We start from the raw sequence: 27,910 nt of genomic DNA on the forward strand, positions 1-27,910 counted from the left end.
AAGATATTGTTGTAGGATCTTAGGCAAATCGCATATCCTCCTAGATCTCCAGCTTCTTCACATATAAACCGGTGCTAATCTACTTTGTACGACGGCCATGGCGATTAGAGAAAATGTAAGCGAAGTATCAGGCGCACGGGAGGCGCAAGATAAATGGTTACTATTGCTTTGAGCGTGAGCGTGATTTTAGACTCTACTTCCCGGGCGATCAGATTGTTGCTGTGAGACTAGCTGCAGATCTATAGCCTCTTTGTGATTTTCCTAGTCCGGCCTGGAAAGTGACCAGAATGCTACTCCCACTCCCTCCTGGCAAAAGGTGAACTGGTGAGCAGAGGAGGTTGATGTGTCTGCCCTTCCCCAGTGTAGCAAAGCCGAGATGAAAGTGTGCATCTTCCATGGGTTGGCCGTCCTCCTTTCCTGGGGTAGGGCAGATCCTCAGCAAGCCGGGTGTTATAACCTCCTTGCACTAACCTTCAAGGAAGCTCAAAGGCAGTCTGGCTTTAAAATCTTTATGGAACTCCCTCCCCCGCCCCTCCCCCCCGGCACCACTCATTCTCTCATTCTCTTTCCTTCCCTTCCTTTTAATTTGATATGAAAAGTTGCATAGATGGCTTATGATTCCTTTTGTGTGTGTGTGTGTGCTTGCAAAATAGAGACATAAGCACGTAGGTTGTATTTACAGCCAGGAAAAGTTCCTGGCTGGCTGGAGACATAGGCTACTTTATAGGGCTGAGAACAAGGTTTCTTCTTTTGCTGTTGAAGAAGTTATTAACTTTCTGTGGTCTTTCCCCCCATGCAGTGCACAATGAGGTGTTTTACTATGTTAGCAGCCAAGGTGCTCTTCACCTCAAAATGAAATGATTGCTGTGAGTCAGTAGAGATCTAAGTGAATATAAATACATCCCTTTCGTATCACAGATTGGTCATGAACTTTTCCTGCTTATTATTATCAGACAGTGCAAACAGACAGTGGAGCCATTTTAGTGGGCTTGGGTAGGAGGAGAACTTATTAAAGTATATTAGTTAGTTTTTTGGATCTCTGCGAAGCTAGAGTGTCAAAAACTTGGCAGCTCCAGGGACAAGAGCCACATCCAAACTCTATCACGAGAATGGACCAACAGTGTATCCATCACTGCCATTGAGCACAGAGACCACAGCTCACATCTGGAACTTAGGATGCCAGACAGTCCACCTCCATTATTCCTCAAAGGCAGCCATCACTGCCATCTCGAGCCAAAAAAATGGCTTCCATCTAGCACGTCCTTTTTCATCTTGATCACTTCTCAGTTAGATTCGCATACGGACATGTGACTGCTGGGGCTGAGGTTGAGCATTGCAAAGGAGAGTGAGAAGGATGTGGAACGTCTCTAAAATATGGGAAACTTCAAATACCCACTATAGTTTTTGAAGCTGGATAACATTAAGGAAAATCTGAGAAAGGTACCAGTGCTGTCTGGGTCTGCAATTAGTCCTAAACTATGGACCAGGGCTTCTCAACTTCAGTACTTCTTGAAATCTGGGACCAGATGATTCTTCGTTGTGAGGAGCTATCCTGTACATTGTAGAATGTTTAGCAGCATCCCTGGCCTCCACCCGCTAGATGCCAGTAGCATTGCCCCCTGTTGCTACACCAAAAATGTCTCTGGACATTCCCAGGTTTCCCCTGGACAAAATCTCCCCTGGTTGAGAACCACTGATCTAGATCATGATATGTTTGGTGCACTGTGTGTACATGAGTACGTTTGTGTGCATTACCTTATGCTAAAAGTATTTGGGGGAAAATTGCGTAAACTAGATACGAGAGGCTGTAGGGAATGGGACTGAGGGAGGGGAGTTCTCATAAACATCACAAGTGTAAGGTTTTGTCTGTTTTGTTCACAGGTCAGTGCTCGGTACCTAGTGCATCGTAATGCTCAATGCGTTTTTGCTGAATTAATAAAAAAATTAAAATCCATTTTTTTTAAAGAACAGGCTCAATTTAGATATTCTGTCCTTTCGTTAGACTGGATTTTAGTTCCCAAAGTATAGCCACTCTACCACGGAGGTATGTACTGGCCCAAAGGTAGCAGCAGCCAGATGTAGGAAGCTCAAATGTGAAAACATCGTGGATGTTACACACTGGGTATTCATAAGTTGTTTGAGAATGGGCATACCCTCCCCTCACTCTTCCCATCTCCTTGCCAAATATGCATTATGTGCATTCTGATGCACCCTTTAGCTGAATTGGGGCAATTTGGCCAAGGAGGAGGCTTAGCAGTCCTAGTACAATCAAGAGCCCCCAGGTGCCTTTGAATGTTTATGTTCAAGCTGAATTGAAACTTCCTGAGGACCCCTGGGTCTCGTTATTTGTTGATTACATATTTATTGAATCAAATGTTGAGGATTCGGTCAGAGCAAGATAGACCAAGCCCCTGTCCTCATGGAAGCTGCATTCACATGGTAGATAGAGATAATTCATAAGTAAATGCGTAAATAGAGTAAGTCCAGATAGCTAGGAAAATGAGCACTGGAATGAATTTACAGGGGTGGAGGGAGGATGAGTGGTATTGAGAAAGAAAGCCTGGTTGGGGAAAGCCTCTCTGTGAAGGTGTCCTAAGAGTGGTGGCACCAATATGTAGTCTTAAACTTTAGCCTCTTTCTCCTTCCCTGAGTCCTCGAGCGTAGGAAGAGGATGTGTGTGTGTGTTGAGTGAGGAGGACAGAGCAGAACTAGCAGACGTGTTCCTGTGGTGCTTCAGGAACCTTTGGGATGCACCTGCCTTTCTACTGAGCGTCTTCAGGAACTTTCTATAACTGGTATAGTTTTGAGCTCTTGTTCTTAAGGGTTTCAAGTCCAGATCCTTTAGAGAATCTGAAATAAGTTAGGGAAACTCTCTCCAAAAAATGCATCTTAAATACAAATTTTGCACGCAGTCTTGGGTGTCCCATGAACTTGTTGAAGCCCCTTTGTAGGGAGCTTCCTTTGTGCCAACATTTAAAAACTCTGGGGTAATAATAATAGCAATAGGGCCATTTATTCTAGCATAGACAGGTCAGGGGAGGTGCTCACTACTTTCCACATATTATCCCCGTCACCCGCCAATGACCCTGTGAGCTAGGCAGTGTCACCAGCCCATTGAACAAATGAGGAAATGGAGGCACGAAGCAAGTGAGAATTTCCTCAAAGTCACGCAGGGGTTATTCTCTGTAGTTGCTTTTATAATCTTCCAGGAAATATTTTTGTTGAGGACTTAGGCCAGGCAAAGACTTGTGTAGCTCTTGATGGACTGCTCTAGGGAACTGTGATGGCAAATGCCCAGGGTGAAGGTAGTGTCTTCAGTGTTAGAGAGGGTCTATCTTCTAGCGAAGGAAGCAGCAAACTCTTTCTATCGCGGGCTGAGTAGTACACGTTTTAGGTTTAGAGGGCCACGAGGCAATGCTGAGAGCTGTACGTAAAGATTTATAGAGCTATTTAACATACATTCATTAAAAATGTAAAAAAAATATTTTTAACTCATGAGCCATGCAAAAGTCTGGAAGGTTGGATTTGGCTCACAAGACTGATTTGTAGTTGGATGACTTTGCTCTAGAGCTAGGTTATCTGAGCTCATATCTACCCTGACAGTGGATGGATGGATGAAGCTTCATTGGGTCATTTAACCTCTGTGTGCCTCAATTTCCTCATATGTAAAATGAGGACGGTCATGGTGCCTACTTTAGAGAATCACTGGGAGGATTAAAAGAGTCATTATGTGTGAAAGTGTACAAGAGTTCTTTGTCCCTCATCAAAATGATATCAGTTTGCTTATTATTAGTCCTTGATTATTTGATAAAAGGTATATCCCAAGATAGGCCAGTGTTTTGGAATCCTTGTAGGGGCATGGAATCTGAGTTGTGGGAACCAGTGTAATATGACACTGGATGACTTATTTTAAAAAGTCTCTAAATCCAGAAAATGATAAATTTATTAATAAGGCTGCCAGAGGCTTCCTTTTTCTTTTATCTCTCTATGCACAAAAGGAAAAATAAATCTAGGGGTAAGTGCGGAGCTTGGTGGGTAAGTTCTTCCATGAGAAAACAATTTTTTTTTGCCAGTCTCCCCCCCCACCCCAGCCTCTCCCCCTCCCAGTGTTTTGGGAACATTGGGGTAGGGACAGGGGAGATGTGGGGGACAGATGCTATCAGAGGAGGTGTCGGGGGGCGGGTAACTTTATCTAGCACCTCTTCCTTTTCAGAATTCTGCTAGGTGCTTTAAGAAATAATCTCATTTCTCCATTACTGTGCACAGCAGCTATATAGGATGGGCTTAATTAACCCTATATTATTGATAGAGAAACAGAGAAACAAATCCAAGATTAAGGTTACACAGCCAATAAGTGGCAGAACTGAGATTCAAATCCAGGTTTATTTCATTCCAAAGCACCCAAGCCTATGTGGTTCTCAAGGTGCTATGCTGCCTCCCTGGGCAGCAGCTGTGGGAACAGGCCCTCGGCAGGCATTTATCTCTGGGTGTCTGGACTCCCAAACTCAACCATGGCCTTTTAATCAAACAAGAGTAGAGTCAAAATCGTTCTGTGTCTTCTACTGTATGGAGGGACCAGGGACTGAAGACAGAAAGGAGAGAGAGGGGAGAAAACAAAATCCATCTTAGAAGGGGTCAGCACATAATAACGAGGCTCAGTTTATATGCTCTACTTTGAATGAATCCCGTTTATCAAGGTGTCAGGCTCACTTTCCTTAAATCATCGAGAATATCATTTCTATGGGCTGTATAGTATTCTCTCATATAGGTATACCATAATGTGCTTAAACGAACCTCTTTTTGGGTGGCCATTTTTGATTAGATCCAATTTTATGTTAATACGAATACTGCATGATAAATATTCTTGACTGTATTATGTGTATTTTGTGATAGGCATTGATCTTAAAAATGGCAGAGGGAAGATTTTGCCTTGTTGAGCCATGTTGATGGTCTTTGTGTTTTGCTGGAGATGGTGCAGATATTTTGCTGTTTGATACATGTCTTTGTTTATAATTTGCATTCAAGGATGAACACAAATCCCTCAAATCCCCCCTTGGAGGTGCCCTTAAAAAAGGGATGATCTTTTTTCTATATTTTCAGTGAGAATACAGAGATACAGTTCACTCTGTTGCTTCAAGCTACAGACTAAATGACAATAGGAAGGAAGAAAACAGAGCCTTGCAAAAGGTGTGTAACAAGTTTTTATAACTTGGCAAAAGACTCTGAACCTAGAACTTTCTCCCTAATTTGTAAAACCACATGAATTTCAGCAGAGACTAATATGTTTTTTGAGTCATTGGCACTTAACAAATACAGATGTGGTGTTGTAAGAGTTCAATAAACTTTACAGTCTTTTAAATACTCTTCACTTGAAATGAGAGATGTGTTGAAACTGGTTGGTGGGTTATGGAGGGGAAAAAGAGAGGGGAAACCAGAAAGAAGGGAAATGTGGAATTTTGTCACCCTGAAATTCAGCTGTAATCTGCAGGAAACACAAGTAGGGGGGTTAAAGTTATGGGGTGATCTGTGAAGGAAACAAACAACCCTGGGAGCCTTCAAAATGTAAATGTCTCAAGCAGGCAAATTGGATGAATCATGAGAACAAGTGCTGTCCCATTGGCCAAGAGCTTTCATAAATCATGTTCACTCATCATTCATTTATTCATTTATTGAAAGGATTCTATGTGCCAGGCTCTGTTTTAGGAGCTGGGATTCAGCTGTGAACATATCAGAGAAAACCCCTCTTCTCATGGGGTTTCCATTGTGAAGGGAAGACAGACACACAGTAAACAAATGATGTCGCAGGGTTGGGAACTGATAGAGTTAAGACTTGAATCCAAGTTTGTTTGACCCCAGAGCCGGCCTAGAGCTGTGTGGACTGGGCCACCTGACATGGTGCCTGGAATGTAAGCCTCAATTTCTTTATTCCTAAAGAGGGGATGAATACTTAACCCCACGGGTTCACTGGGAAAATCAAATGGGAAGATAAATGTGAAAGTGCGTGTAAGGTATCAGATGGTTTCCTCATATAGAAAATGTTACTATTCCCATTATGGATACTATATGGACTATACAGGGACTTTGAACTTGGAATGGTCCCAATCAGAAAGTAGGCCCATATTATTATAGAAAGAGAATCAGACAGGCCTAGATGGAAACAATAAGACAGTGTGGCTCTTGTCAGCTTCAAGCTTTGTGGCTGGATCTTTAGAGCCCTTTCTCAGCTCTAAAGAGATTGTTAGCCCCATCCTACAGGGTAGTTGCGAGGCTCCCATAGGATGATGTGGGGGAGGTTCGCAAAAAGCTTTTTGTGTCTGTCATTACTATGTGCACTGCCCTGTCCTGAGGCACATCCGGAAGGAATTTCATGTTTCTCCTCTGTCTTCACTGAGAATCTCCTGCGTCTTAAGGAGCAGCCAGGCTGGGGGCCCAGGGCAGTCTGCTATGCACCTGTGTCCTTATTCCTAGAACCCAACCTGAAAGACCAGGGTGATGTTGTTTCTTGCATCTTCCTTCTGAGTGAGTTTGCTCATTTGTGATCATTTCTCCATTAAGTCTTTCTGGGCTTATTCTAGAATATAAGCCCATCCTGGAATAGATTCCCCCCACCCTTTAAGAATCTTTAAAATTTTGGTTCTTGTAGAATTCTCTGCACACCCTCTTAAGCCAGAAGTCTCCCCCAATTCAAACTGCATACATAAAGGGTTTTAAATAGCCAAAATAAAATGCAATACAATAAAGAATTAGCAGCAATAATAAAAACCAGTGCTTGGCAAATTCTCAAGTGTAAGGCAGAGTCGTTTCTCTTGAAACAACTTGAAAATGGAAACGATACTTTCCTGAATGCCAGAAGAGAAGAAAAACTCATGGTAAAGAGTGAAGCGGAAAGCTGGCAATGGGACTTGGACCACTGACCCTCTGGGAAAAGGAGATCGGTGCAGAGCAGGCTGCCCTGGGTCTCTCGCCTCACTGCTCCTTAAGATGTGTGAGGTCCCACTAAGGACCAGGGGACACTTGAGGTTACTTCCCAGTGTGCCTTGAGCAGGGTAGGCAGAAGCAGACTAGGACACAGATCCTCTCTGTCGGACCCCAGCACTAGATGATGCTCAGATGAGCCGGGAAAAGAGCAGCAGCAGGGTCTTCCTGCTGGAGAGGGTCTGCCAGCCCTTTCAGAGCTGCTCAGAAGAACAGGGGTCTGCAGGAAGGGTCTAGGGCCAACCTGTGGGCTTACATGCAGGTATTTCTTCATTTGGCCAATTTTGAAGGCCTCACTGTGTAGTATTTATCATGAGGAGGAATTTATATCCCATCCTTTATACATTGCTGCTGCTGCTTCCCCTGGTGCCTCCTCCTTTTCCTCCTCCTCCTTCTCCTCCTCTTCATCCTTTTATTCCACAAAACCTTAGACTACAATTATAAGATGTTGCATTGGAAGGGGCACCAAAGATGATCATGTGTAATCTTCCATTTCTCACAGGGAAACAGACCCAGAGAAGGGAAGTGAAATGAATATCCTAATGTTTGTCTGGTCCAGGCTCTGACAATGGGCTCAGCCAGGAGGAATTTTTTTTTTTAATAATGACAGCAACGTTTTTATTGGGTTGAAAAAAACCCAAAGTTTTAAGTGGACTCCTCAAACCATGGTACATGCCTACAGTGGAATACTACCCAGCAATAAAAAAGAGCAAGCTATTGATCCAAAGGTAACAAAGATGTATCTTTTTATTTAAATTCAAGTTCCTTAACAAATAGTGTAGTATTGGTTTCAGGAATGGAACCCAGTGATTCATGTCACACCCACTGCACATCCCAGCAAGTGCCCTTCTTAATGCCCATCACCCATCTAGCCCATCCTCCCAGCCACCTCCCCTCCAGCAGCCCTCAGTTTGTTCTCTGTATTTAAGAGTCTCTTGTGGTTTGCTTCTCTCTCTGTTTTGTCTGATTTTTCTTTCCCTTCCCCCATGTTCATCTGTTTTGTTTCTTAAATTCCACATATGAGTGAAATCATATAATATGTGTCTTTCTCGGACTCACTTATTTCCTTTAGTATGATACACTCTAGTTCCCTCCAGACCATTGCAAATGGCAAGATTTCATTCTTTTTGACCAGTGAGTAGTATTCCATTGTATATATACACCACATCTTTATCCATTCATCAGTCAATGGGCTTTGTCCATAGTTTGGCTATTGTTGATAGCGCTGCTATAAACATGGGAGTGCATGTACCCCTTTGAATCAGCATTTTTTAATCTTTTGGATACTTAGCAGTGCAATTGCTGGGTCATAGGGTGATTCTACTTTTAACTTTTTGAGGAACCTCCATACTGTTTTCAGAGTGGCTGCACCAGTTTGCATTCTCACCAACAGTGCAAAACCATTCTTCTTTCTCCATCTCCTCGCCAACATCCGTTGTTTCCTGAGTTGTTCATTTTAGCCATTGTGAAGTGGTATGTTATCATGGTTTTGATTTGTATTTCTCTGATGATGAGTGATGTTGAGCATCTTTTCATGTGTTTGTTAGCCATCTGGATGTCTTCTTTGGAAAAGTGTCTGTTCATGTCTTTTGCCCATTTCTTCACTGAATTGTTTGTTTTTTTGGGTGTCGAGATTGGTAAGTTCTTTATTGATTTCTTTATCCAATATGTCATTTGCAGATATCTTCTCCCATTTTGTCGGTTTCCTTTTAGTTTTGTTGATTGCTTCCTTTGCCGTACAAAAGTTTTTTTTAATCTTGATGAGGTCCCTATTGTTCATTTTTGCTTTTGTTTCCCTTGCCTCTGCAGACATGTCTAGTAAGAAGTTGCTGCGGTCAAGGTCAAAGAGGTTGCTGCCTGTTTTCTCCTTTAGCATTTTGATGGTTTCCTGTCTTACATTTAGGTCTTTTACCCATTTTGAATTTATTTTTGTGCATGGTGTAAGAAAGTGGTCCAGGTTCATTCTTCTGCATGTTGCTGTGAAGTTTTCCCAGCACTGTTTACTGAGGAGACTGTCTTTTTCCCATTGGATATTCTTTCCTGCTTTGTTGAAGATTAGCTGGCCATACATTTGTGGGTCCATTTCTGGGTTTTCTATTATGTTCCATTGATCTATGCGTCTCTTTTTGTGCCAATACCATACTGTCTGGATGATTACAGCTTTGTAGCAGAGGCTAAAGTCAGATTATGATGCCTCCAGCTTTGCTCAACATTACGTAGGCTATTTGGGGTCTTTTTTGGGTTCCATACAAATTTTAGAATTGTTTGCGCTAGCTCCTCAAAGAATGCTGGTGTTATTTTGATAGGGATTGAATTGAATATGTAGATTGCTTTGGGTAGTATCGACATTTTAACAATATTTGTTCTTCGTATCCAGGAGCATGGAATCTTTTTCCATTTCTTTACATCTTCTTCAACTTCTTTCAAAATATTTCTATAGTTTTCAGCATACAGATCTTTGACCTCTTTGGTTAGGTTTATTCCTTAGGTATTTTATGGTTTTCAGTGCAACTGTAAGTGGGATCGATTCCTGATTTCTCTTTCTGTTGTTTCATTATTGGTGTGTAGAAAGGCAACCGATTTCTGTACTTTGATTTTATATCCTGTGACTTTGTTGAATTCATATATCAATTCTAGCTGTTTTTTGGTGGAGTCTTTTGGGCTTTCCCCATAGAGAATCATGTCTTCTGTGAAGAATGACAGTTTGACTTCTTTGCCGATTTGGATGACTTTTATTTCTTTCTGTTGTCTGATTGCTGAGGTTAGGACTTCCAGGACTATATTGAAAAGTGAGAGTGGACAGCACTGTTGTGTTCCTGACCTTAGGGGGATAACTCTCAGTTTTGCCCCATTGAGGATGATATTAGGTGTGGGTCTTTCATATATGGCCTTTATATTGTTGAAGGATGTTCCTTCTATCCCTACTTTCTTGAGGGTTTTTATCAAGAAAGGATGCTGTATTTTGTCAAATGCTTTTTATACATCTTTTGAGAGGATTAAATGGTTCTTATCCTTTCTTTTATTATGTAGTGTATCACATTGATTGTCTTGTGATTATTGAACCAGCCCTGCAGCCCAGTAATAAATACCACTTGATTATGGTGAATAATTCTTTTAATGTGCTGTTGAATTTGATTTTCTAGTATCTTGTTGAGAACTCTTGCATCCAGGTTCATCAGGGATATTGGCCTGTAATTCTTTTTTTTAGTGGGGTCTTTGGTTTTGGAATGAAGGCAATGCTGGCTTCATAGAATGAGTTTGGAAGCTTTCCTTCCATTTCTCTTTTTTGGAACAGTTTGAGAAGAATAGGTATTAACTCCTCTTTAAATATCTGGTAGAATTTCCCTGGAATGCCATCTGGCCCAGGACTCTTTTTTGTTGGGAGATTTTTGATAACTGATTCAATTTCTTTACTTGTTATGGGTCTATTCAAATTTTCTATTTCTTCCTGTTTCAGTTTTAGTAGTTTGTGAGTTTCTAGAAATTTGTGCATTTCTTCCAGATTGCCCAGTTTGTTGGCATATAATTTTTCATAGTATTCTCTTATACTTGTTAATATTTCTGTGGTGTTTGTTGGGATCTCTCGTCTTTCATTCATGATTTTACCTATTTGGGTTCTCTCTCTTTTCTTTTTGAGAAGTCTGGCTAAGGATTTATCAGTTTTGTTTATTCTTTTAAAAAAAAACAGTTCTTACGGCCTGGGTGGCTCAGTTTGTTAAGCGTCTGACTTCGGCTCAGGTCATGATCTTGTGGTCCATGAGTTCGAGCCCCACATCAGGCTCAGTGCTGACAGCTCAGAACCTGGAGCTTGCTTCAGATTCTGTGTCCCCCTCTCTTTTTCTGCCCCTCCCTTGCTCACACTCTGTCTCTGTCTCTGAAAAATAAATAAAACATTATAAAAAGTGAAATAAAAAACCAGTTCTTAGTTTCATTGGTCTGTTCTACTGTTTTATTTTGTTGTTGTTGTTTGTTTGTTTGTTTCTATATTATTTATTTCTGTTCTAATCTTTAATATTTCCTTTCTTCTGCTGGCTTTAGGCTTTATTTGCTGCTCCTTTTCCAGTTCCTCTAAGGTGTAAGGTTAGGTTGTATATTTAGGGCCTTTCTGGCTTCTTGAGACAGGTCTAAACTGAAATGTACTTTCCTCTTAGGACTGTCTTTACTATATCCCAAAGAAGTTGGACTGTTGTGTTTTCATTTTCATTTGCTTCCACATATTTTTTCAACTTTTTCTTGAATTTCCTGGTTAACCCATTCATTCTTTAGTAGGATGTTCTTTAACTTCCATGTATTTGAGAGGTTTCCAAATTTTTTCTTGTGGTTGATTTCAAGTTTCATAGTGTTGTGATCTGAAAATATGCATGGTATGATCTCAGTCTTTTTGTACCTGCTGAGGACTGATTTGTGACCCAGTCTGTGATCTGTTCTGGAGAATGTTCCAAGTACATTCAAGAAGAATGTGTGTTCTGCTCCTTTAAAGATGAAATGTTCTGAATATATTTGTTAAGTCCAACCAGTCCCGTGTGTCATTCAAAGCCATTGTTTCTTGTTTATTTTCTGCTTAGATGATCTATCCATTGCTGTAGATGGGGGTATTAAAGTCCTCTACTATTATGGTATTATTATCAATGAGTTTCTTTATGTTTATGACTAATGGATTTATATATTTGGGTGTTCAAGTTGGGAACATAAATAGTTACAGTTGTTAAATCTTGGTGGATAGACTCCTTAATTATGATATAATGCCCTTCTTCACCTCTTGTTGCACTCTGTTTTAAACTCATTTGTTTGATATCAGCACAGCTACTCTGGCTTTCTTCTTCTTTCTTTTTTTCTTTTTCTAAATTTTATTTGAGAGAGAGAGACAGAGAGACACAGAGACACTGAGAGAGAATCTCAAGCAGGCTTCACACCCAGTGCAGAGCCCGATGCAGGACTTGATCCACAGCTTTCTTTTGACATCCATTAGCATAACAGATGGTTCTCCATCCCCTCACTTTTGATCTGCAGGTGTCTTTAGGTCTAAAATGAGTCTCTTGTAGGCAGCATACAGATGGATCTTGCTTTTTTTAGAATCCATTTTGATTCCCTATGTCTTTTGAGTGGAGCATTTAGTACATTTATATTCAGGGTGATTATTGAAAGATACGAATTTAGTGCCATTGTATTAACTGTAGAGTTGGTGTTTCTGGTGGTGTTCTCTGGTCCTTTGCAGTCTTTGTTGCTTTGGTCTTATTTTTTTCCCCCTCCACTCAGAGAGTCTCCCTTAAAATTTTCTTGCAGTATTAGTTTAGTGGTCAGGAACTCCTTTAGTTTTTGTTGGTCTGGGAAACTCTTTCTCTCTCCTATTCTGAATGGCAGCCTTTCTGGATAAAGAATTCTTGGCCCCATGTTGTTTTCATTCAGCACATTGAATATCTCCTGCCACTCCCTTCTGGCCTGCCAAATTTCTGTGGACAGATCTGCCGCTAACCTTATGTGTCTACCCTTGTAGGTTAAGGACCTTTTGTCCTTATCTGCTTTCAGAATTCTCTCTTTCTCTTTGTATTTCGCAAGTTTCAACCATGGTATATCATGATGTTGACCTACTTGTTGATTTTGAGGGGAATTCTCTCTGCCTCTTGAATGTGGATGTCTGTTTCCTTCCCCAGATTAGGGAAGTCCTCAGCTATAATTTGTCAAAGAAACCTTCTGCTCCTTCTTCCTCTCTTTTTCTTCTGGGACTTCTAGGATACTGATATTGTTTCGTTTTGTGGAATTCCTAGGTTCTCTAAGTCTGCCTTTGTGATCGAATCATTTCCTTTCCCTCTTTTTCCCACAATTTGATCTTCTATATCACCTATTCCCTCCTCTGCTTCTTCAATCCTCATTGTGACTCGATCCGGTCAGTTTTGCATCCCAGTTATAGCCTTTTTAATTTCTGCTTGACTATTTGGGTCTTTGATCTCTGCAGCGAGGGTTTCTCTGGTGTCTCCTGTGCTTTTCTGCAAGCTCAGCTAGTGGTCATATGACTGTTGTTCTAAATTCTTGTTCAGATACATTACTTATATCTGTTTGGAGCAAGTCCCTGGCTGTGATTTCTCCCTGACCTTTCTTTTAGGGAAAATTGCTCTTTCTTGTCATTTTGGCTGCGTTCTGTCTTTTGCATGTTTTAAAAGCATGGTATGTGCCCTGCCCCCGAGAATACCGCTATATTAAAAGGGGATCAGACACTCTCCAGGACCTGGCACTCCGGGACGTGTTTTTGTTGTATGCTGTGTGCACTCTGCTGTTGTGTTTTGGCTGCTCTTTCCTACTGGTCAGTCCTCTGCAGAGCTCCTCCTTACTTGTACTGGGGAGTGTTTGCACCTTTAACTAAGTGTGCTTTGATTTGTTTGTTGAAATAAGCCTAGAAAAAAGGGGTGGGGGAAAGCCCACCCCCCAAAAGGAGAAAAGGAAATGAAAAAACAGACAAGAAACTATGAGACTTATTCCGAAAGAAAAAAGGAAGAAAGAAAGAAAAATAAAAGTAAGCCTGGTCCCATTTCCACCGGCACTGCAGGTGTCATTCTGAAGCATTCGATTTTCAGTGTCATTGGGGTGCTGCTGACTGTGCTGGTCTTCTGGAGGAGAGGCCGGCTCTGGTGGCTCAGAGTTAGTCTTGCCCCACTAAATAAGTAGTTGCCAGGCATGGGGGTAGGGAAGGGGAGAGGGCGGGCATTGGTGTCAGGGGTCCCCCCTCCACTGGGAGCTGCTCTCTGAAGCCCCACCGTGTTCGTGTTGAGGGGGGGAGAATGGCATCACTTCAATCTCTCCTTCCTGGGCTGGGGATCTCACACTCAGCACTGTTCAGGCAACCCTTGCAGATTAGGGAGGGCGGTCAGCTCGCCCTGTGCCACAGCTCTCCTGTGTTTTTTCTTTGGAACACAGCTGGGATTTAAAACCTCAAGTCTTAAAGGACCTGGCACCACACAGATCCACTCCCTTCCTCTGGAGTAGAGACTCCCCATGCTGTGGGAAGTCCTCTGTCCCTGAGAAACAGTCCCTCACCTACCTGCACAGTGCATAGAGTCTATGGTGTAGCAGTACTAAAAGCAGGAAAGGTTATATTCCCTCTGGGTGTGCCTCCGTCCCCTGCTGATGAAAGGCCTTTGAATGGCACCTACAGGGTTTTTTATCCTTGGGGAGGCGATATACCCTCTTCCAAAAGTACTTCAGGAAGGGGAATGTTCTTTCCCACTGTGCCCCAGAGATTCCTATACAATGCTCTCTACTCTGGGGCCAAATCTTTCCTCACCAGGAGCCTGTGCCATAGCTTTGCTGCAGAGAAAGTGGTGCACTTCCAAAACCTCTAAGTTTGATCTCCAAGCACTGTTTGCCAAAAAAAAAAAAAAAAAAAAAAAAAAGGGACGCTCAGTACTTCTTGCTCCCCAGTCTGAGGTCTGGAGAGGTTTTCCTCTTGTGCAAACTTGATGTTGCACTTTCTCTCCCCCACTCCCTTTTGTCTCTCCGGGGAATCAGTTCCCTCCCCTCTACAGTTCAAGGTTAATAACCAAGAATATTAACAGTAACTAACAAAGATAGCAAACATTTTATGTTGCCTTAAAGTATTATAAGTTATAAAGCCTTTCAACGTCTAATACACAGCTGAACCGCATATAAACTCATGCAATTCAATAGTTACAATACAACTACCGTTAACAATAGTTACAGTTACAAAAACGATGCTTCTGCTAGGCATTATGGCATAGGAATAGACTTGCCTTCAAAAATCTCAAGCAAAGGAGGAAGATAGGCACGGTAAGAAAGTATTCTAAGAGAGGTAATTGCAATGTTAAAGGCATGCCCATTTGCTATGGGATCAGGGAAGAGGTGAGCCTAATCCAGCTCTGGGGGAAAGAAAGAAAGGATCAAGGAGAGGTATTCTGAAGGAGCAACAACTGAAATGAAGGTAAAGAAGCTTCTAGAGCTGCACTGTCTTGTATGGTAGCTACTAGTCACATGCGGCTATTTAAATTTAAATTAATTAAAATGAATAAAATTTAAGAGCCAGTTCCTTATTCACATTAGTCACATTTGAAATGTTCAACGGTCATTTAGATAAGACAGACACAGAACATTTCTATCACTGCAGAAAATTCTTTTTTTTTTTTAAGGATTTTTAAAATATTTATACTTTTATTTTTTAGAGAGAGAAGGTGAGAGAGAATGCCTGTGTGTCTGAGGGGGAGGGGCAGAGAGAGAGGGAGAGAGAATCCTAAGCTCTCAACACAGAGCCCAACATGGGCTCAGTCTCATGAATGGTGAGCTCATGACCTGAGCCAAAATCAAGAGTTGGATGCTTAACCGACTGAGCCACACAGGCACGTGAAATTAGTAGAATATTTTAACTCAAACTGGATTAAATACTAATCAGAACTCATTTGTGCACATAACAGAACAGTACAAAAGTAGCTGATCCTTCAGATGAGGTTTGACGAAGACGCTGGCTTCCTTTCTATGATTCTTTCACCTTTGCCCTTCCCTGTGTAACAGCTTTATTCTCATGCTGGCTTTCCTCATAGTGATGAAATGGGTGCAATGGTTCCAGCCTTTTCATTTGTATTCCACACCATCAAGAAAGAGAGATCTTCTTCTCTACCCATGGATTGAAAGGCATGGGTTTCACTCTGCCCCATGTGTATCTGCTGGAGCTGGAGCTAACTAACGTGGCCAAGGACACACCATCTGTTAGCGGTTTAGGTGCCTAATCACTGAGGCCAGGGATAAGGAATTATTCTGATATGTTTAATCCAGTCAGGATGGGGCTTTTTCCTGAAGCTAGAGTGAGGTATAGACTTCATCATCTGGCTGTAGCCCAGTAAGGGACAGGTGCCGCAAATGGTGGGATTGCCACCACCAGGCCCACCACAGTCACTCAGCTAAGTGCATCTTGGATTATCTACATCTTTCCGGGCCTCGATTTCCCATAGGCCATGGGAACAGGCCAGACTAGCTCTGGCTTCTGTTGATGCATGCAGGTGAGATTTCTTAGCAGGGACAGGCTAGAGGGAAGCAGGGGAGGTTCAGAGAATGCCAAATTTAAAAAGGGGCTTTATTCCACAGGCTGTGCAAATGCGGGATTGGCATCTAAAAGTAAGGGCCTCCTTAAATTTTGTGCCGTAGGCACCTCGTTTGCCTTACCCTGTTTCTTAGGAAATCAATTTGTCAGAAAAGATGAATTCTATCTTTCTCTTTGAATTCAAAGGAGAGTTTTCTTTTATCTAAAAAGAGCAATGATTTTCAGGTTCAAAAATGCACACAGATTGTTAAAACAAAAAACCCAAAAACCCGGCATGGCTGTTTTCACCAGGCCAATCCATCCCTCCAATGGTGGTTCTGACGAGTTGGATGATGTTACAACACAATAGGAAAACATAGTACCCATTACAAATGGCATTGCATTATAGACTATAAATAACTGATAGGCAATGATATAGAATAACTTTGCCTCAGAGCTGTTTGTCTGAGGTCTTGATAATTTCACTCTGTTGAGTCATAGACTAACCCCAGAGTGGCAGGTATAACAACACTATGGTGACTGAGTAGATGGGCAGGATGGAAAATAGTGGGGACTCAGAGGTTAGTTAGGAGGGAGGATCTGGGTTGATCAGAGTTCCCAGACTGAGCAAATAAAAGTACAAGACAAACAGGGGCGCCTGGGCGGCTCGGTTGCTTAAGCATCCAGTTGTTGACTTTGGCTGAGGTCACGATCTTCACAGTTGTGGGTTCGAGCCCTGCATCAGGCTCTGTGCTGACAGTGTGGAGCCTGCTTGAGATTCTCTGTCTCCCTCTCTCTCTGCCCCTCCCTTGTGCTTTCTCTCTCTCAAAATAAGTAGATAACATTTTTTTTTAAGTACAAGACAAACAAATATTGCATGGGACATACTTATACTAAAGAAATCACTTGCTGTTTTTCTAAAATTCAATATTAACTGGGTGTCCTGTATTTATGTGGCAACTGGATTAAATACTGGATTAAAATACTAGAGAATACTGGAATATATTACTGGAGAATACTGGAATATATTACTGGAGAATACTGGAGTATATTACTTTCCTATTGCTACCGTAACAAATTACCATAAACTTGTTAGCTTAAAACAACACAAATTTACTATCTTTATAGTCTAGAGGTGATGTCTGAAATCAGTTTCACTGGGCTAAAATCAAGGTGCCCGCAAGACTGTATTTCTCACAGATGATCTAGTAGAGAATTTGTTTCTTTGTCTTTGTCAGCTTCTAGAGGCCACCCGCATTCCTTGCCTCCTGGTCGATACGCCTATGACCTCTGGTTCCGTCATCACATCTTCTCTGATCCTGACCCTCCTGCTTCCTTCTTATAAGGACCCTTGTGATGATCTTGAGTCCACCTGGATAATCTAGGCTACATATGCTCAAGGTCCTTAATCACACCTGCAAAATCTCTTTTTGCCATCTCAGGGAATATAGTCACAGGTTTTGGGAATTAAGACAGCAACAGCTTGGGAGGGGACATTATTCTACCTACCACACCTAGCTTAGCCCAGGTAGAAATGTCCAGTTTCTGAAATGTGACTCAGGATACATAATCTTTACAAATAGTGTTGGATGGCACTTTATACTGTTGATCTGCCCCTGAACACTTCTTAAAAGTTTCCAGCTTTTGGAGTCAGCACTCTTGTCTGAAGTATGAATAGGGAGAACTTGGTTTCTGGAGTTGGGGCAGATCTGGGTGGGAATTCTGACTCTTCCTCTTTCTCTCTGAATGATCTTGATAGGTTGCCCCCCCCCTCCGGTTTCCTAGTCTGTGGAAGAGGAGTAAAAATACTGCCTCTGTCCCAGGATGACGTTAAGGGTGGCAGATACTTGATGAGACTGTGTAGCATGCACACATGCAGGGCTCCCGTGTTGATGGTGCTGATGAGAGACTGAGAATGTTGTAAGCAGGGGCCTGGACACCTCCTTTCTGGAGAAAGGCTGAGGTGCATAGTTATGCAGATGGCAGGTTGCTGTCAATTGTTCACCTGACAGTTCATGCCGGGAGTTTAAGCAACTTGCGATAACCCAGAGCAGGGGTCGCTCCAACCTTAGCATTACTGGTACTTTGGGCTGGATGATTGTTGTAGGGAATGTTCTTTATCTCAGACTCCATGTCTCTCTCCAGTTCTGATGTCCCTGGTGTGATAGGTCAATAACCACAAGTTCACAAGAACCAATATTGTTAAATGTCCATATCACCCAAAACCATCTACAGATGTCATGTAATCCCTATCAGAATACCAACAGCATTTCCCCACAGAACTAGAACAAATAATCCTCAAGTTCATATGGAACTATAAAAGACCCTGAAGAGCCAAAGCAATCTTGAAAAAGAACAAAGCTGGAGGTATTGCAATCCCAGATTTCAAGATATGCTACAAAGCTGTAGTAATCAAAACAGTATGGTACTGGCACACAAATAGACATGTAAATCAATGGAGCAGAATAGAGAGTCTAGAAATAAAGTCATACTTATATGGTCAATTAGTCTACAACAAAAGAGGCAAGGATATACAATGGGAAAAATCTCCTCAACCAATGGTGCTGGGAAAAGTAGACAGGCACATACAAAAGAATGAAACTAGACCACTTTCTTACACCATATACACAAACTCAAAATGATTTAAAATGGATTAATGGAGGGGAACCTGGGTGGCTCGGTTGGTTAAGCCTCCAACTCTTGATATTGGCTCAGGTTGGGATCTCATGGTTCATGAGTTTGTGTGCCTCGTCAGGCTCTGTGGTGACAGCACGGAGCCTACCGGGGATTCTCTGCCTCCCTCTTTCTCTGCCCCTCCCCTCTTCTCAAATAAATACATAAACATTTAAAATGAATTAGTGGATTAAACGGATTAATATCCAAAAAATATAAAGAAATTATACAACTCAAGAGCCAAAAACCAAATAGTCCGATGAAAAATTGGGCAGGGGACATGAATAGACGTTTTTCCAAAGAAAACATATAGATGGCCATTAGACACATGAAAAGATGTTCAACATCACTAATCATCTGGGAAATGAAAATTTGAACCACAAGATAGTATCTTATATTTGTTATAATGGCTAAAATGAAAAACAAAATAAATAAAAAGTGTTGGGGAAGGTGTATGGAAAAGGGAACACTTGTGCACTGTGGCTGGGAATGCAGATTGGTGCAGCCACTGTCGAAAACAGTACACAGTTTCCTCAAAAAATATAGAATTTCTATATGCCCAGTAATTCTACTATTGGGTATTTACCCAAAGAGACATGAATCTGAAAAGATGCATGTGCTTGTATATTTATTACAGCACTATTTACAATAACCAAGGTATGGAAGTAACCCAAGTGTCCATCCATAGATAAATGGATAAAGAAGATTGTGTGTGTGTGTGTGTGTGTGTGTGTGTGTGTGTGTGTGCATGCCCACATGCACACATGCACGCACACACCCACACACGGGAATATTATTCAGCCATAAAAAAGAATGAAATCTTGCCATTTGCAATAACATGGGTGGATCTAGAGGGTATTATGCTAAGTGAAATAAGTCATTCAGAGAAAGACAAATGCTATGATTTCTCTCATATATAGAATTTAAGAAACAAAACACAAATAAACAAAGAAAAAAGAAAATCAGACTCTTAAATATGAGAGAATAAACTGGTGATTGCTAGAGGAAAGTTGGGTTGAGGGATCAGTGCAACAGATAAAAGAAATTGGGCACCGAGAAATGTGTAGAATTGTTAAATAACCTGAAACTAATGCAATACTGCATGTTATTGATATTTAATATAAATGATTAAAAATTATTTATAATTAATCAATTATATCGTAATTATTTATAATTAATATAATAATTAAAACAATCACACTTCATGTCTTTAACCTCAAATGCCTCTCTAAGCGGCCACTTTGCTGTCAATCATTTATTACCTCAGTGTGAATGAGGAGTCTGAGACCAGAATTTGATACAGACAGAGCAAGGAGAGATAAAAAGTGGCAGGAAGATATAAAGAGATCCTGAATTGGGACACCAGAGACGTCATGCCCTAACTTCACAGTTTTCTTTATTTCTGGTTTTGCACTGGTTCATAGACTTGTGCTTTGGTCCAGATAATGTTTTCCACAGCCCGTATTAAAGAGGCTATTGTTAACACTTATAGCTATAATAAAGGAATTTCTCTGGATCAAATGTCAATATCACACAAGTCTACATTTTCCATTTTATGGGCTCTTACCTCTCCTCCACTAAACTAATTCACGATCAGGTTGCCCAAATAGTTACCCTTTTGAAGGCCAACATAGGACAACCTTGAGGGTGGTCATGAAGCTCTCAGGCAGGAGAGACCTGGATAGCCTACTGTCTTTGTGGTTGAGAGATATGAGGCTTGTCTCTGATGCTACATTGACCAGTTTCTTCACCATGCTGGGCTTTATCTCCCAACCCCCACCCCCACCCCATTGAAGGACCTTGGTTACATTATGCCCAATTCCCCTCTTTGGTCCTAAAGGTCTATGAGTTTATAACTCATCCATGACGGTGTTTGTGTTTGGATCTGGACTGGAGAGCTGGGGGACTTAAGCTCTTCCCCAACAATGTGGGTTGTTTAGAGACTGCCTATCCTGGCTGAAGTGACAATCAACATTTTCCTCCTCTCTTTGGAAGTGCCTTACCCATCCCAGCCACTCACCAGCCATTGGCATGGGTGTTCAACTATGGTAAGTGTGGAGGAGGGATGCTACCTCATGCCTGGAGATGCTGGAAAGGACAAACAGAGTAAGCAGGCCCTGCAGAACTCCACAAGGTGACAGGTGTTGAGAATCCCTTGGAGTTTAGTTTCTTCCTTTGGCAAGGCATTTCAATGTTGTGCAATTTGGAGTTTTATACTTTTCAAAGGGTAAAACTATTTGTTACATGCAATTATATAGCCTGAAGGGCTGATCAGCTTCCTAATTGTTATAAAGAATTCAGTGATCATGGAACAGTAAACTGTCCTTATTTCTTCATTTGCTCTTGACTTTCTTTTCATGTTCATCAGTGCAGATGGATTAAACAGATTCCATCATTTTCTTGGCAGGCTTTCTGAATCCCTTGTTCTCCACAGGGCATCTGGACTGTCATGTTGACAGGCTACTATCTGGCTGCCAATTTATTCATTTTTTCATTAATATTCATTAGGTTCCCACTCTGTGCTAGGCACTAAGGAGATAGGAGAAAACAAAACAGAGCCTCTCCTTAAAAAAACACTAATATTCTCTCAGATTTATGAAATTATTATAATTCAGTTCAACTCAACTCAATTCAATTCAATTCAAGTTATCTCTATCCAGTCCAATCCGATTCAATTTGACTTAGGCTTACAGAGTACCCACTGCATGCAGGATGATATGCTGGTTGTGGCATCTCTTCATTTGTATTTCTAATGTCACTAGTCATAATCACAGCTTTGGTTATTAGGCATTGAACATTGAACCCTTTTATAAATAAGTAAATGACTAGAGTGGGGCATGAGTCAAGCCTATAGGATATAAATTTTATTTCTCCATTCGCTTGTAGTCTTGGGAGAATCAAGGGTATCTAGGACAAATACATTTATTTTTATCCCAAGTCTCGTATCATTCATTTATGAATGAATAGTCATTTATGAATGGTCATTTCATTTGCCATATATAAGGACTGCTAAAAACTGAGAGCACAAAGATAAATAAGACCAGGTCCAAGCCCTCAGCAAGGGCTAGCAGCAAGAGTGAAATCTGTAAACACATAGTTATTATCATATTAACAATATTAATATCCCTCAGTTTCATTGATTGCCTCCCATGTTTCAGATGATGGGCACAACACACATCACACCCATTATCTTATTTGACCTTTATGACTAACTGTAAGAGATAGGCATATTTTCCTCTTCTTGTAAATAAGGAAACAAAAGCCTGAAGAGATCAAGGTCACACATCTGAAAAACGGCGGAGCAGAGATTTGAACATAGGCTTGTTTGACTTCGAAGCCCACAATCTACTTTTCCAGCAACAAAATTTACAAGTAAAATTAAGTAAAATAAGTAAAATGAGTAAAATTAAGGCCAGGCATAGGGAGTGCTTTTCTTTAGGTCAGCCACCATTCTTTCCTTTAGTTCTAAAATAATAGTGTGCCTATTACTATTGTATATGTCTTAAATACACAGGAGTGTGTGTGTGTGTGTGTGTGTGTGTGTGTGTGTGTGTGTGTGTGTTAGGGCTTCTGATCAGCATTAATTGAGAACTATTATCATAGTGAATTAACAGAAATAGTTAGAGAATGAATTCAACAAGTTGTTATGGACACAGCTATATATGGACATGTAAATATAGTTACCTCTTATCAAGTGTTGCACTAGATACTGGGGATGAAATGGTGTATGAGGCATAGCCTCTTCCATAGGAGTTCATAGCCTTCTGTGGCTGTGGATAAGCGAAGTAACAAACCTGTTAATGTGATAATGAGCTAAGTCTTATGCTGGGGTGCTTTGGGGATGATAGGAACCAGCTTATGGGTGCCAGACAAAACTGGGGCATAGAGTGGTCAGTTAAGTCTTCTTTTGGGGAGGAGCCATGAAGTGCAGATCTGAAGGATGGCTGGAATTAGCCAGGTAAATGGGAATGGTGGAGGGAGCATCCATTTGTCAGCTGAGTCTAGGCTATGCTGTGTAACAAACAGCTTCTAGCTGTTGTAAGATTTAAGGTATATGAAATGTAGATTAAGGCTTACTTCTTTCTCATGCTATGACCATCTTGGTCAGTTGAGGATCTCACTTTATGTCTCATTACTCCAGAGCCCAGGCTGATAGAGCCTTTACCATCTGAAAAGTCGTGAGAAGAAGACAGACACAAGTAAGCACTGGCTCTCACAGCTTCTGCCTGAAGGGACAAACATTGCATTCGGTTATATTTCATTAACCAAATCTAGCTCCATGGTCACAAATGCCTCGTCAAGTGGACGGGGAGTTGCAGTGTTACCATATGCTTGGAAGGAAAGGAATCCAAAACCTGGTGAAGAGCCCTAATGACCATCCCCAGGATCGGAAGAGAGGGAGGGCATTCCAGGCCAGAGATGTGCGTGTGGAAAGGCTGGAGGCCTGGAGGACTTCACCTTGGTACTGCAGTGTCTCAGAAAGGTTGAAGCCCAAGCAGACCTCCCATTTTAATGATTCTCAGCCTCCTGGTGTGCAGTCCATTATCTCCACCTCACCAAGACCCAGCACCATGTTTGGGGCAAAATTGTCGACAAAGCAGTGAGCGTCTAAGTCAGATTCGATTATGTCTGGGCCCAAGAATCAAGGCCCTGCCTTTGCAGTGAGGTCCACATTTGTCACACAGACCTCTTTCCTATCCCCCACGCTTACCTAAGTCACAGCAAAAGACATTTACTTTTTTTGGCCAGACAGGATGGTGGCACATAATTATTATTTATTTAAAACTCATTACCTGCAAGCCTTTTGCGTGGAATCAATTAAGAAAGCTCTTAAAGAAAAATAAAATATTATGCTTGGTGTAACACAGTCTTTTGGGGGCCCTCCTAATGTGTTAGAAATCCCCACAGGTCTTGACAATTTTTTCATCTCTCCCTTTTAAAAGCATGGCTGCTGCCAGGGAATTTGGCTCCTGGTGTTACCTTCTGGTTGTGGTTTTCCCCCAAATAAAATTAGGGACGTATTGAAGGGGGGAGTGAAGCAGGGAGAGGGGATTGGGGGGAGTGTGGGCACTTATGCTGGTTCAGGTGTCAAATTTTACATGTCTGGGTTTTCTTTCCATCAGGCCCCACTCTCTGCAATCACTGTTCTGTTATATACGCTTACGGGAAGGGCTGGCTCTGTTTCCAGGAAATCTCTCTGCACTGGGGACATCAGAATCTAAAAGTAGACGGGGGGAGGGCCAGTTTTAGATGGAGCCAGGAAAGGTGCTACGATTTGGAAAAGCAGCGTGAGAAACAACCCTCCCTGAGATTCAGCAGCCTGAAAATGGGAGGTCCGGAGACAAGTGTCCGCACTGGGCTGACCACTAGGTCAGCTTGGGGTCTCTGAGCTCTGCTCTCTTGGTGGCAGGTTGGACTCTAAGAGAGGGCTGAAGGTTACCTTCTGCATAGTAACATATTTCATGCCTATGAAAACCCTCATAGATGTACCAAAGTGTCACCATTCCTGCACCAGAGACCCATTCGTGTGGATTAAGATCTTGCTGTCAGAGAGAGTAGCATTTATGACTAGGCTTTAGCAGCACAGTGTAAACCACAGCAAAATACTGTTTAGCAGAGCCCTGCAGAAACACAGTGAAGCTCTGACTGGAGAAGAAAACTGTAGTCAAGGAAGCGTGCACGGGGGTGGGGGCATGACTGGTCAAGTGCTCCTCTGGGTTTCCAAAAATTTAAAAATGTCTGCCCAAATGCAGGAGTTATCCCTCTTTCCCATCTTCCTAGCTGTTCCAGGCTCATCTTCTAACATGAGCAGGATTCTATGCAAATGTCAGGGGTACAGTGTGACTTGTTTCCACCTTTTCAGAAGCCTACAGCCAGAAAGAGAGGTAGGACTGTGCATTAAGAGTCACATTCACAACGAGGGTTGGGCTGTCCTGGGAGGCAATACTGCATAGCATTTCCAAGGTCTGGAGCCTGCTTGAGTTCAGAATGCAGTTCCACCATTTGCTAGCTATAAGGTCTGGAGCAAGGTACTGGGATTCAGTTTTATCATCTGTGAAATGGGGAAACTAAGAGTAACTATCTCAAAAGCATTGGTGAAAACTAGATGAGAATATGTATGCCCTGCATACGTACTAGTTTATTTATTAAGTCCTTGCTGATATTAACCAGGATCCAAATCAAACCTGCTCTGTGTTAATTCATTTGGTTCTTCCAACAATCTCTGAGTTGGTACTAGTAGCATTATTATTCCTCATTTTACAGATAATGACACCAAGGCACAGAGAAGTAAGTAACTCCCCTTAGTTGACAGCTGGTGAGAGGGTGCTTTGGGATGAAACTGGGGTGTCTGGCCACATACTGTGCCCTTGACTTCCAGCTCTGATAGATATTGGCTATTAACGTGAATACGTGTATTATTATTTTTTTAATTTTTCTTTTAATGTTTATTTATTATTGAGAGACGGACCGTGAGCGGGGGAGGGGCAGAGAGAGAGGGAGACACAGAATCCGAAGCAGGCTCCAGGCTCCGAGCCATCAGCACAGAGCCCGACGCGGGGCTCGAGCTCACAAAACCGAGAGATCGTGACCTGAGCCAAAGTCGGACGCTTAACCAACTGAGCCACCCAGGCGCCCCCAAACATGTATTATTTTACTTGAACCTCGTAATACCCCTAGAGTGGTTACTCTAAGTCCCACTTTTTTTTTTAAGTTTATTTTTGAAAGGGAGAAAGAGAGAGAGAGAACAAGTGTGGGAAGGACAGAGAGAGAGGGAGAGAGAATCCCAAGAAGGTTCCGTGCTGTTAGTGTAGAGCCTGATGCAGGGCTTGATCTCACGAACCGTCAGATCATGACCTGAACCAAAATCAAGAGTCAGATGCTTAACTGACTGAGCCACCCAGGCACTGCCTGTAAGTCCCACTTTTACTGATATAGACAGTGAATCTCAGAGAGGTGAGGTGGCTAGGTCCAAGTCTCTTGGTATCGGTACGTGGCAAGATCATAGAGCTTTCTCTCCATTGCTGTCTCTCACCCCCAACTTCAAGAAATACTTATCAAACGAGGCAGGGCATGCTACACACCCAAAGTGCTACTGTCTTGAATTGGATAAATATGCACTCAATAGGGCCAAGAACTAGAATACTTCGTACCTGTTACTTCGTGGTGCTTTTTATGAAGGCAGGCACCTGGAATACCCACGGCAAACTGACACTGGCCCTGGAATTGTCTATGCAAACATCCATACCTCTGGGGCCCATGCCACACCCATGCGATCAGAACCTCTGAGGCAAGGTGTAGAGATCGATGTCTGACAAGCTTTTCAGGTGATTTTGATGTGCAGCCAGTTGGGAAACCATACCCACATAGCCAGACCCAGATCCCTAAGTGGCATTTCTTACCAAGTGATGCAGAATGGAGCTGAGGGAGGTCACAGAAGCTCCAACTTTGGTGATTCTGCCCTTTAGGTCTTGCTGACAATAAGCAACTCACCCAGCCTCACTGAGCATTGGTTTCTTCACCCGTAACACAAAGTACGTGGTGCACTGGGGCACAGGTGCTAACACATTACAAGCCTGAGCCAAATCAAAGAGTGATTGACTGAACAGTTCTAGGCACTCAATACATTTCAAGTTGAATCTTTGCTTTCTTGTGGCCATATCTGAAATCACCATGGTTTCTAAATGCTTCTAATGTTTCTTGATGCTGCTGATAATAAGGTATTTCCACTAGCTGTCTGAAACATAGTTATCTCCTGATAAAGATCGTTTCTAGAACACCCGGGTCCTCAATTTTTCCTTTTTTGAGTCAGAAATCAACAGAGTGGTAGATTTTCTCCACAAGTACACCTAAAAGAAAAGAGAAACCTAAATTAGCCCCACTGGGCTATGCCCAGCGCAAGGAGAGCCCCATTGTCTGTTCGACATCATTTACTGAGCATCTTTTTCAGCCTAAAGAGGCTAATCTGATAAGCTCTAGTGGACGGTAAAACTATTCCAGCTAGGCAGAGATCTGGACTCCATTAACTACATGGGAAATGTCAAAGGGTTACCCAGGTTGGAGAAATAACTCCATTAGTTATAACTGGCAATTTATGCTGCCATGATTCCTCGCACGGAAACGATATCATGTTGTAAGGAGCTCAGTTATTTTCTGGTTGCTGCAGAAATGACTTCTCATAGCAATAAAATAAAATAAAATGGTTTCCAATCATGACTTAGCTCCCCTGTGACTTGGCTTCAGGGAAGGAATCTCACGAACTCAGACCAGGCCAACCTGAACATTTTGGTCTATTCCTTTTTCCCTTTGGAACTTAATAACCTGACTTTCTGGCCTGCTTCTTGGCCTCATGGGCACATTGCTTAGCCTAAATCAGGCTGAACTCTGAGTACTCACAAGATGACTTTTCTCCCCCAAATATCCTCCTTTAGAGGTTAAGGTCCTCAGTTCATAGTCTCTTGAATGGTCTCAAATCTGAGTGGCTCGCATTGTGATGTGTCTTGTTGGGGGCCACAAAAGCAGAACAAGGCGCTGTCCTTGTCCTCAAGGAGTTTGTGGTGTTTCTGGGAAGTTATTGCTAATAAGCACAAATGCACTACACAAGCACTAATAACGTACATCTCAGAATTGTACAAGACGTGATCTGATCAGATGATGAGTGCTATACATCCCAATGGGATTGGAGAGGTAAAGTGGAGACTGAGAATGGGGTTCTTATAGAAGTGTGGTGGTCAGAGGGAGAGCTTGTTACATTCTGGAATCAAGATATTTCCTACTGGATTGGCTCCATTGGGATAGGGAAGTGGGGAGGAGAACGGATGGTCTGTCCTTCGGGGAAATGGCTAGCAGGTGTGTGAGAGTGGGTCTGAGCAGGTAATGTCTGGGCTCAGGTAGGAGGTCCTCTCCTTTCCCGGGGTCAGTGGGTAAGTAATGTGCCTGTGAAATAATGAGTGGTCTCAAACTGAGTATGACAGGAAGTCTTTCCATGATGGCCAGACCCTTGAAAATATCTCTTCTCTCCTCTCATCCAGTATAACCTTCCCTAAGAAGCCTGGGGAGCAGTTCTCCCAGATTATATCCAGGGATATGCCCCATAATTTCCCACTCATAATTAAATAAATAGTGAGGTAATTATTTGTTTAATGGCTGTCTCCCCCATCAGACAGACAGTAAAATTCATTAAATGAAAAATACTTAGCACGATACCTGACTCCTGGTAAGGATACAGTAAATGTCTGTTTTTGC

This window comes from Panthera uncia, chromosome F2, assembly GCF_023721935.1.
Source record: "Panthera uncia isolate 11264 chromosome F2, Puncia_PCG_1.0, whole genome shotgun sequence".
In the NCBI taxonomy this organism is placed as follows: Eukaryota; Metazoa; Chordata; class Mammalia; order Carnivora; family Felidae; genus Panthera; species Panthera uncia.